At 36.1% G+C, this 10,016-nt stretch overlaps 1 pseudogene; it reads left to right on the top strand.

Annotated features, from left to right (window-relative positions):
• The first annotated feature begins 5,858 nt into the window (after nucleotides 1-5,858).
• LOC149228158 (uncharacterized) lies at nucleotides 5,859-6,365 on the top strand (annotated as a pseudogene).
• The last annotated feature ends 3,651 nt before the right edge of the window (nucleotides 6,366-10,016 follow it).

The raw sequence follows: 10,016 nt of genomic DNA, 5'->3' as shown, positions 1-10,016 counted from the left end.
CCTTAGTATCGTAGCTGGGTTAGAACAGGGTCAGAGGAGGGAAATTGAATGTTGAATTGATGTCACAGGAAATGTGCTTGGAGAAGAATGCTGTCAAAGTCACAGTGTCAAGAGCAGAAAGGCACAGGATATTAATGGCGGAGGAATAGACTGCGGGGATTAGGAGTGTATGAAGGTCTTGATCGTGGCTGAAGGCCCGCAATAAATCCTAGCCGTCGATCTCATTTTCAAACGCTGACGTCACAGTCAACTGCGGAGGTTAATCTGCGTTTAATCCGTGTGCTGGTTGAAGACCCGCACCTCGTAGATCTGATGACCTCGTATATCCAATGGATATCGGGTCATAAAGTAATCGGACGATAATCTCAGAACATACCTGAACTTTTATAGATTAAGGTTTATAATCCTTATCGGCTCCGTAAGGGCGGTTAAACACCGTGCAAGTGGTCTGTGCGACATCGCTGCTGACCGTTGGATCAAGTGTGCCTTGATCAAACAGTGGAGGATTGCTGATTAGGTTGGTTGATCGGGTGTAACATCAACTGTCGGATTGGGTAGAAGATCAATAGCAGAGATTGAAGCCGATAAAGCTTGAGAAAGAGTGGACCTGAGAAGTTTATGGATGCGAGTTTATTTTATTTGAAATCCGGCCTTGTGTGTTCGGAGTGGGACCAACGTTCGTTGGTGGATTATGTGTTAAGCGCTGTTTGGTGATTGGTCGGGTTTTTGTTTAAAACCCACCAACGTAAACACTTCCAATTTGTATAGGTGGCAATAACCCACAGGCCACGTAAGGTTATTGTGAAAATCAAAGAAATTGCCTTTAGACGGTTTTGCCTGCGTCAAAGTGGTATCAGAGTTGGAAAAGGCTCTTTTGCGAGAAAATTAGAGTGGGTATGCTCTACAGAAGAGAAATCAGAGTGGCTTTGTCTTTTGAAAATAATTCAGAACTTATGGAATTATTTTATTTCATAATTAATTTTGTGAACAAAGAATAGATTTTGAAGAGTTTTCTTTGAAAAGGATAGAATGGGAAGAATTTTCAAGAAACTAGAGTGGCGCAGCAGAAGTGAAGAGAAGAATTAGATTTGAATATGATTGAGGTAAAAAAAAATGATTTTCATTTTTGATTTTGAAATTGGTGATTGATAAATTGATTTTTGAAAGAACAGTAAAAAGATAGAAGAAAAAATCTACTTTGGGAGAAAGTAGATCAGATTATTGAAAGGACAAATTGAGAAAATTGTTTATGAAGGGATAGTGAAAAACTGCAACAACAACATGTGTTCAGAAAATTGGACAATGAGGTATGGTCTTCATGATTTCAGTTAATTAATGATGAATTATTGATTGAAAAATACTATTAAGTTTTTTGATAATTGTAGTGAAGAACAAGTAGAGTTTTTGATGATGATGGTAACGAACCTATCCAACTAGAGGTTGGAAGAAAGGAGAAAGGTGACTGAGTGCAGTAGCCAGAGGAGCAGTGAGGCTCTAAAAGGTTCAAGAGAGTGAACCAAGAGAGAGAATACCTAGGAAGAGATCAAGATCATAGAATAAACTTGATAGGGTATTTAGTAGCAAGAAAATAATGCTACAAGAAAAGGCTATGTTGCAGATCACCAATCGAGCATGGATGAGCTCATGAGGAAAGATGGCCAATGAGGGTCATAGAAGAGGTTCTAGAGAATTCCATATAGGTAAGATGAGTAATGAGGAGCGAGAGAGAAATCTTTCAGTGATGAGAGTACATTTGGAGATACTACAGGGATGGCTACAAGAGAAAGAGAATGAAGACCAAAGGCATGGTTGGATTATGAAAAGGAAAGTCCAATGACATAAATTACAAGTGAAGTGGGAGCATAGAGTGAATGCTCAATTAAAGGAAGAGTTACTCAGATTAAATGAGTATATGAAGGAAGTTTTGGTATGTGAACCAAAACATGGTCCATTGATTTCTGAAAGTAATGAAGAGATAGAGGGAAAATAAGGAACTGAATCATATGAAGGATTCAGAGCAGCAAGAAGACCTGATGTCTGAAGCATCATTCGAGACCACGCCTAACATTTTATTTGTGATGCCAAGGGTGCCAAGTTGGTCGTGCCCTTCAAGAATTTCGCTTGAAGTTCCAAGGGTGCCACGCCACTTGCCCTTCAAGCATTCAGTGACTACGAGGGGGAAGTATAGGTCCAACGTCATAAACCGCTATCATCTCTTATGTTGCTTGCTATAGTGAGACTAATGGTGTCGGGGATCAAGGAATCCGCCTTGATGCGCGCCCCTCGGTAAAATCCTCATGAGCGACCCAACTTTGGGACCTGCCCTCATTGCATCATGATCTTCAAGGCGAAGGTGTTTCAACCCTTCCGGCCCAAGTCACGACGAGAGTGCTAGTGGGTGAGATCAGGGACACTGTCCCACCTCTCCCATGTAGTTCCATCCACTTGTACAACCCCATCACCCATATGTGAGTCATTCGGCCAAGCAATTAATCTGTGCCTGCAACCACTAACATATCATCAGAGTATAGATAAACATATATAGCAGGTTTCAAAATCGACTTAGAATTTCAAAGATAAAATAATATAAATTTTCATCAAACCAAGTGTCGTCAACTCGTCATGTGTGAGTGCCTCTGGTGATTTCCTGCCATACTCAATAATAATCAGTGACCGGGTTTCTCAGTGTTAGTCATGGTCATAATAGCATTATTACCATCACTTGGTCATTCACATCATTGTTCATTGTGAAGCAGAACTGATGTAAGTAGCTAACATAGGGGATACCTCCATCATGGCTAGCATCATCATAACCTTAATGGAACCATACATATAGATCAAAGCTATCATCATTATAACATCAATAGAAAACATGTCTATCCTTTACTACTATCACCATCATGATATCAATAGAGAGTACACATAACCATTAATTATATCGTAATCATAATATTAATAGAGAACATACATAACCATCACATTCACTAATAATAGAGTCACATTTCTAGATCCTCAACCTGAGTTCCTCATAGACTAAAGTATCTAAGATAATGTCATATTAGGGTCAGGAAACTAGAGTGGGCACTACATACACCCCCTCTTAACAATGGACTTCGTCCCGAAGTCCTTAGAACATAAAGGAAAAACGACGACACATATCCTAGGAACCCTTCCTGAAACTCTTGCTAACCTTCTGGTGGGCAGGTTATAATTTTCCCAAGGTATCTATACCACGAATTCCGTTATAACTAAAGGACTATATTTGGGGAACATTGCAGCCCAATTTTAATTTTTAATTTTTAATTTTTTTTGTTTTGTTTTGTTTATGGACTAAGCAACAACAAAACAAGGGCAGGATAATCACAATCAATATTTATCTCATGGTACAATTAATATATGATGCTTTCAACCAAGTAAAGTTGTCCACACCCTGTACTCTTGTAGCCTCCAATTATAGTCGTTCATTTCAAACTACATCTACATGACCCTATAAGTGACAATGTTGGGGACAATATGTAACACAAATTGATTTGTATAATCATTATTGCATATGGTAGAGTTAACTGTCATAGATGTTGCAATAAGATTGTCGTAGAAGAAAAGATCGTATAAATTATTCCAAAAGTTGTCCATACGTTTGATATTTTCAAGAGTCTTAAATTCTAAGTTATCCCTTCTGATAATTTTGCAATATTTCCCTAATATCTCAATAAGTGTCATTTTGGACCCTTGTCAGTATGTTCCGTAAAATGATATTTGTAGCATTGCATTTAGGCCATAGGCGGAAAAATGTTGAAAGAGGTGGACAAGTAAGAATAAGAAATTCAAATTGCGAACTTAAGCTTATGAGCTAGAAAAAAGATGAAGGACTTTGATGTCAAAAGTGCGAAAAATTAAAACATTCTTATTAGCAGTGGTAAATAAATAAATAATTAGATAAATTACAAAGCAAGTGATTGTGCGTCAAGATGTAGTGTTCAATGAATAGTTCCTAGGAGTTCATCCAACCAAGAAAATCTTTGAAACATCACCACATTACTTAATTGTAGAATCCTAGTAAGCAATGATGTTAGTGTCTCAACTAGTTAGAGATGATGTGGCACATGACCTAACAATGGAAGAATCTAAACATGCAGTGGATAATATATCGAGCATTGAAATGGGCATAAAGAAAAATACTCTAAATAAGGAAATTATGCCAATCAATCAAAAACATACTTCCCAATCCAAGATATCAAAACTATCGAGAGGAATCAAATTAGTTATAACACCTACCACACCTCACCTATCAAGAAAGAGATAGTGACATCCCTGCTATCACTCAAGTTCATCTCCAAAGAAAGATCCCAACCTTTTTCAAAGAAAACCCAAGGATACTATTAAGTGATCACAACTTGTGACCAGTGACCACTCCACTTCACTTACTCATGCATAAATAATAAAATAAATTATCAAATTATCATAGAAACCTATTGAAAATATGATATCCAAATTATAATATATATTTATATCAATAATTATATTTATGAAAACTATAATTTAATTCAAATTATTATTAAAAATTTCAAAACAAATTAATTTAATAATATTTTAAAACACACTCCTAACTTTTCATGTACCCATAAAAAAAAACATCATTTTGCAATCAATATTTAATTATTGACTTCTCTTTAATACATACCAATATATAAAAATTCTATACAGTTGATGTAAATATTAAATTTAACCAAGATATTACCACATAAAACATAATTTCGATATGTCAATTTATAATGTGGCTCTTTTAACTCGTTATTAATTTTTAAAAGAATGGCTTGATTATTGTTAGAGCATTAAAATGCTTCACATCCAACCACTCATAAAGCTGAAACCAAGAAATTAGCGTATGACGAAGTCAAGATTAAGTTTTTGGTATTGTACGACGAAAAATGACAACTTATTGAAATGAGATGGAACTAGTTTCATTAGTTAAACTTATTCTTATGTTTTATTTTATTATTATTTTCTGGTGATTGTTAATCATTAGATTATTATATATATATTGAGCACATTTAAACATCCTTAGCTGTCATAAAACATGTGCATTAACTAATTCATTTTAAGGATGAGGGCTTCTCAGTTGTATATTTCAATACCACCCTAAACAGAGTCTCTGATTTTGTAGCTTTAGCAGTTCTATATATATATATATATATATATATATATATATATATATATATATATATACATTTATTCTACACATGCTGTAACTATCATTTATTTATTCAGATATATCACAAAATGTTTGTGCACTGTTTGATATCCTAAAAAAATTTACATGGAGTATATCCAATGAATAGGCAAATGTAGGGTCAAAATATTGTTCAACCGTTTGGAAGATGTCTAAGAAGATAAAAGAGAATGGACTGAAGAAAGGAACAATATGCTACTTAAAGTATTATAAAATTGCATGTTTAGATATTGCTTTGAAGTTTCTATTTGTCTTAAATTTAGCTGATATTCCAGTAAGGGTGGTATTCCAGTAAGTCCCTTTAAAAATAATTTTGCTTGAAAATTGAAAGAAATTGAAGGTACAATTGCAAATATAATTGATTGGATACTCAATGTTCATGTTGGTCTCTCCATTTTTGGATTGAGAAAAACGAAAACAAAAATGCATTGCACAGAGTTATAATTTAAATATATATGTGAAGAAAATAATCTCTGAGAAATACCTGTATGTGGAAACCAATATTGATTGAAGTAGAACCTAAATTTCTTAATCCATTCGACTAAATGTTTGAAATATCATTTAGACACATTTCAAAAGATCATTGGTTAAGAATTATGAAAGACAGCGAAAACATCATTAATCAATTAAACTTTATGGGATTGCTGCTCAAGCTTTAACAACAGTAGTAAAAGCTCATGATGGATGGGGGCCTCCCATAAGTCTCACTTCTGCAATTCTACAGAAGCTCCAAATTGACTCACCAGATGAAGTCATTGGATGGACTTATGCAGATCCTTCTTGGGCCCGCATAGCTGCACTTGCGCCTGTTGTAAAGGCTTGTGCAGGAGTAGGTGATAGAGTGGCACATGATGTTTTTCTCATCACTGTTCAAGAGCTTGTTGCCAGCGTAAAAGCTGTTGTCTAGGGACTGGGTTTGAGTGGGAAAGATGGGTTGGAGTCTTTTCCACTTGTTATGGTTGGTGGTGTCCTTGAGACCAATGAGGGATGGGACATAGGTGAAGAAGTAATTAGTTGTATTTCCAAAGACTTTCCAAGTGTGCTTCCAATTCGGCCAAAGCTGGAACCAACAATATGTGCTGCAATATTAGCATGAAACTTCTATATGAAGGCCTCTTTAGAGGAAAGTATCTAAGATAGGTGATACGAGATAAATATATTTTATTATCAGCTTTCTTGTCTGGGCTAGCATTAAGTAATAATTGATACAAGAAATCATTTAGAATGCATATATGTGAAGTTTTGCTGCTTCCATCGACTAGGTGAAATATCACTTTTTGGCCATATGTAGTAAGGAGTTGGTTTTGGCCTTCTCCCAACCTCTCAGAATCTCTCTTATCTCCCTTTGATGGCTGAAAATATATACAGTTGGACTAACATTATTAATGGCCTTTGATATTGTTGGTACACCATTATTTCTTGATGATAAATTTGTCGTCTATAATCAACTGGAAGATTTTCGCTACATTATTCATTAGGAAGTTAAATGGGTAAGGAAATCAAATTTGCCAATTTAATCTTCTCTAATATTTATCTTATAAATTTTGTAAATCCCATAAAACAAAGCGTCCTTTGCAAGATTTAAACGAGATTCACAAAGTTGTGATTTGCCAAAATTCAAGTCCTATCTTTTTCTCCAACATGATATAGTGGTTAAAATCTCTTTCAACAATCAACATGTTATGATATGTGCACGCCATAGAGATATGCAAGACAGAAAGATTGAGTGATTGCAAAGCATATTGCAGATTTGATCTTGTGGCTGGTAATTGGTGATGGCAATTCTGGAATTCTAGTCATTATCCTTCCACGAGATGAAACCTTAAGCCAAAATTAATTATGATCTGGAATGTTGGAGTGTGAGGGCCACCATAGCATGGAGCTTTGTGTGTACTGCTCCAGATCTGCGTAGAGAACACTATGTGTAACAGAGTTTGGTGAATTGCGTGGGTACAGAAGGGAACAGAACCAATTTTCAGGATACAAAACACAATTTTCAATTGCAGGGTACAAACACAATTTTTTATTTGCTGGAGTGTAGAAGCAATGGAGCTAATTTGGCTCTCACAAACTTGAGAGCATTAGCTCAATACGTTTTAAAACAAAATTAGGAATAAAATCTTCTGAGCTCATCAGAAAATAAACAAACCTGAAGGAATCTATATATGTTGAGATTGTATTAACGTCAATTCCACACTCCTTTGATCTTTTGGTTAAAAGCTCTGGCTCATGGACACGCTGAGACCCTGATATGATTTCTTCACCATTGATCAAATTGACAGTACATTGATTAAATATCTTAGTAACACTAGTAACACAAACCCGCATCTCTGGGTTGCAATTTGACAACGCAGAAAATTATTATATCTACCAAAATGTGTTTATTTGTTACCCCAAAAGTTTGAAGTATTATTGATGTACATGTCAATCACTAATTAAGTGCAACAGAACTTGAACCAATTTTTGAGCACGCCTTTGCACAGAAGTGTTGCTACGTTGGTGTTCTTTTGGTTTGCCCTCTCTGGATGGCTATTATAAATTTGTTCTAACTTTTGTAGTGGGTAGTTATAGAAATGGCCCAATCTTCAGAATGCAGCCAACACCCAGTGTCAAATCCTCCATGGCACTGCAAGGCAGCATACAACCTCGAAATAGAGCTGGAAACCTAGGAACATCGCTGTGGGCTCTTGGCATTTCATTTCAAAAATAAAAACATCTCTGAATCTAGTGACTATTCGTATTATTGACATAATCAGCTCAAGATTATACTCAAGACTCTGATAATGGAATGTATTCCATGGAGAGAAGATTTCCATCGTCAACGTGACAATTTCAGATGCAGCAAAGTCGTTTGAATTGCATGGCATTTACGTAAAAAGCTAATCTCTCTACACTGCACAGCCCCCATATGCGTTTAGAATAGATTAATCATTTTAGATGCAATTAGCAAAGTCAAACCACAGATTTTCTACAATGCAATCTATAGCTGGAATCAAGTGGTTCATCAAGGACTATTACAGTCGCTCCAAAATCTGTCGAATAAGCCTCAAATACTTGAAATCCCAACATGTAAATTATTTAATTTGAAAATCGAAACCATGCAGAAGCACGTTAGACTTCGATATTGAAAATAACAGCTGATCGCGGCTTCAACTCTGGTAAAGGTACGACATAAACTCTGAGAGGGTTTCAAGATCCATAATGGAAAATTGGGGCGGACGGACCCCACGAATGGTGATGTTAATAACTCTGGGTTATGGTAATATTGTCAAAATTAGGTTTAAACAATTGAAAAAAAATCGATCCCTTGACCTCCTCTAAATCTCGCCATAATTAAACAAAGGGCTTGAAAGAAGCTACTGTAGATCTCAGAATATTTAACTTACCGATCAAGGGCTGGCATTCATAGTCCGGCAGGGTATTTCCTTTGGCCACCATTTCTTTTGCTGAGAGATGTCGGAAATCAAGGGCCGAGGCTTCTTCGGTCAGTGGAAGAACCCAGATCAGATCTGATGCTTGAGCATAAACAAACAATTTGATTGTAACAATGAAATGAATGCAACTGGAGGAATAGCTCAGGATAAGAGTACTGGTGGGGCTTGGATATTTACACGAGAATACCCTAGTTTGCCCACGAAATACATTTGTGTATGTATATACCCTCGTAGATTTATGAGTTGTGTCTATAGATTTTTTTTTTTTTTTTTAACCATTACCACGTTACGCTAAAACTCATTGTTTTAGGTATGATTCGACAATTACACAATTCCTCAAGGACATCTGTCATAGATATTCTCTGAGATAAATTAGCTAGAGATTTTCATCGTATTATTTAACAAAACTAGCCATGCGTGCATGGGCCCATAGGCCTCAAGGGTTCAACATGGCTCTGATACCAAGTGTAAGGACCATATATATATTATTTTTATTTTAAATAAATAAATACCAATAAAATACAACCAGAAGAGAAAAACACTGGGAATTCAAATTTATTCAGCACTATCTAACACATCCCTAAATTTTCATTTCGTTGAACATATCATAAAATTTACATATATTTAACTAAGGCCATAAAGAAATCATACAAAAGAATATTGTAACACATATGTACCGTTCACCAGAAGACGAGACTCCACTTGAATTGCAGTTACTGGTCTTCCCTTGCTGTCGGCCACCTCCGAGTGTGAATGACGACGTACTTGAACCGAATGTAATGACCCACCGGTTAACCTCCCAGCCTACTCCTTGGGTACTCTTCTTCCCCACAGACCCCCGAGCTGCAATGGGGTTGTACAATGGAGGAATGCAATAACTGGTAGAGGAGAGCACTCCTTGGCTCAAGAGTCCCCTCTCTAAACTCCTCTACCTCACCAAACTCACTATAGTATTGTAATCACTGCTTTGAGATAGTCTCATCCAACCAAGAATAGGGTTCCCCCCCCAAAAAGGTCCTTCTCCCATGGCTTGCCCCTTCTTTTATAGGAGTCCTCATAGGTGACACTTGGCATGTCATGAATAATTAATTATTTTTGATAATTCAATTGTTTGATTATTCACCCACCCATGTGTCACTCTCTCATCAAGGATCTCCTAAAATTATTTACTTAAATTTTAATTTATAAATAATATTTTTCCTCACCTCAACAAGATTCCTATTTCTTCTCCTAGTTGTCTCTTGATCTCCCTTTTTACTTCTTAATTTGTGTTCCTTACTAAAGTCAATTAATGAGTCAAGATTTGATCCCCTATCTACTCCCTCATTTAACTCAAGATATCTCTTAGATAG

The sequence above is a fragment of the Pinus tabuliformis genome, chromosome J (assembly GCF_031772625.1).
Source record: "Pinus tabuliformis cultivar Carrire ecotype Pingquan chromosome J, CPIR1, whole genome shotgun sequence".
NCBI classification, from domain to species: domain Eukaryota; kingdom Viridiplantae; phylum Streptophyta; class Pinopsida; order Pinales; family Pinaceae; genus Pinus; species Pinus tabuliformis.
This window is presented reverse-complemented; position numbering and strand designations above follow the sequence as displayed.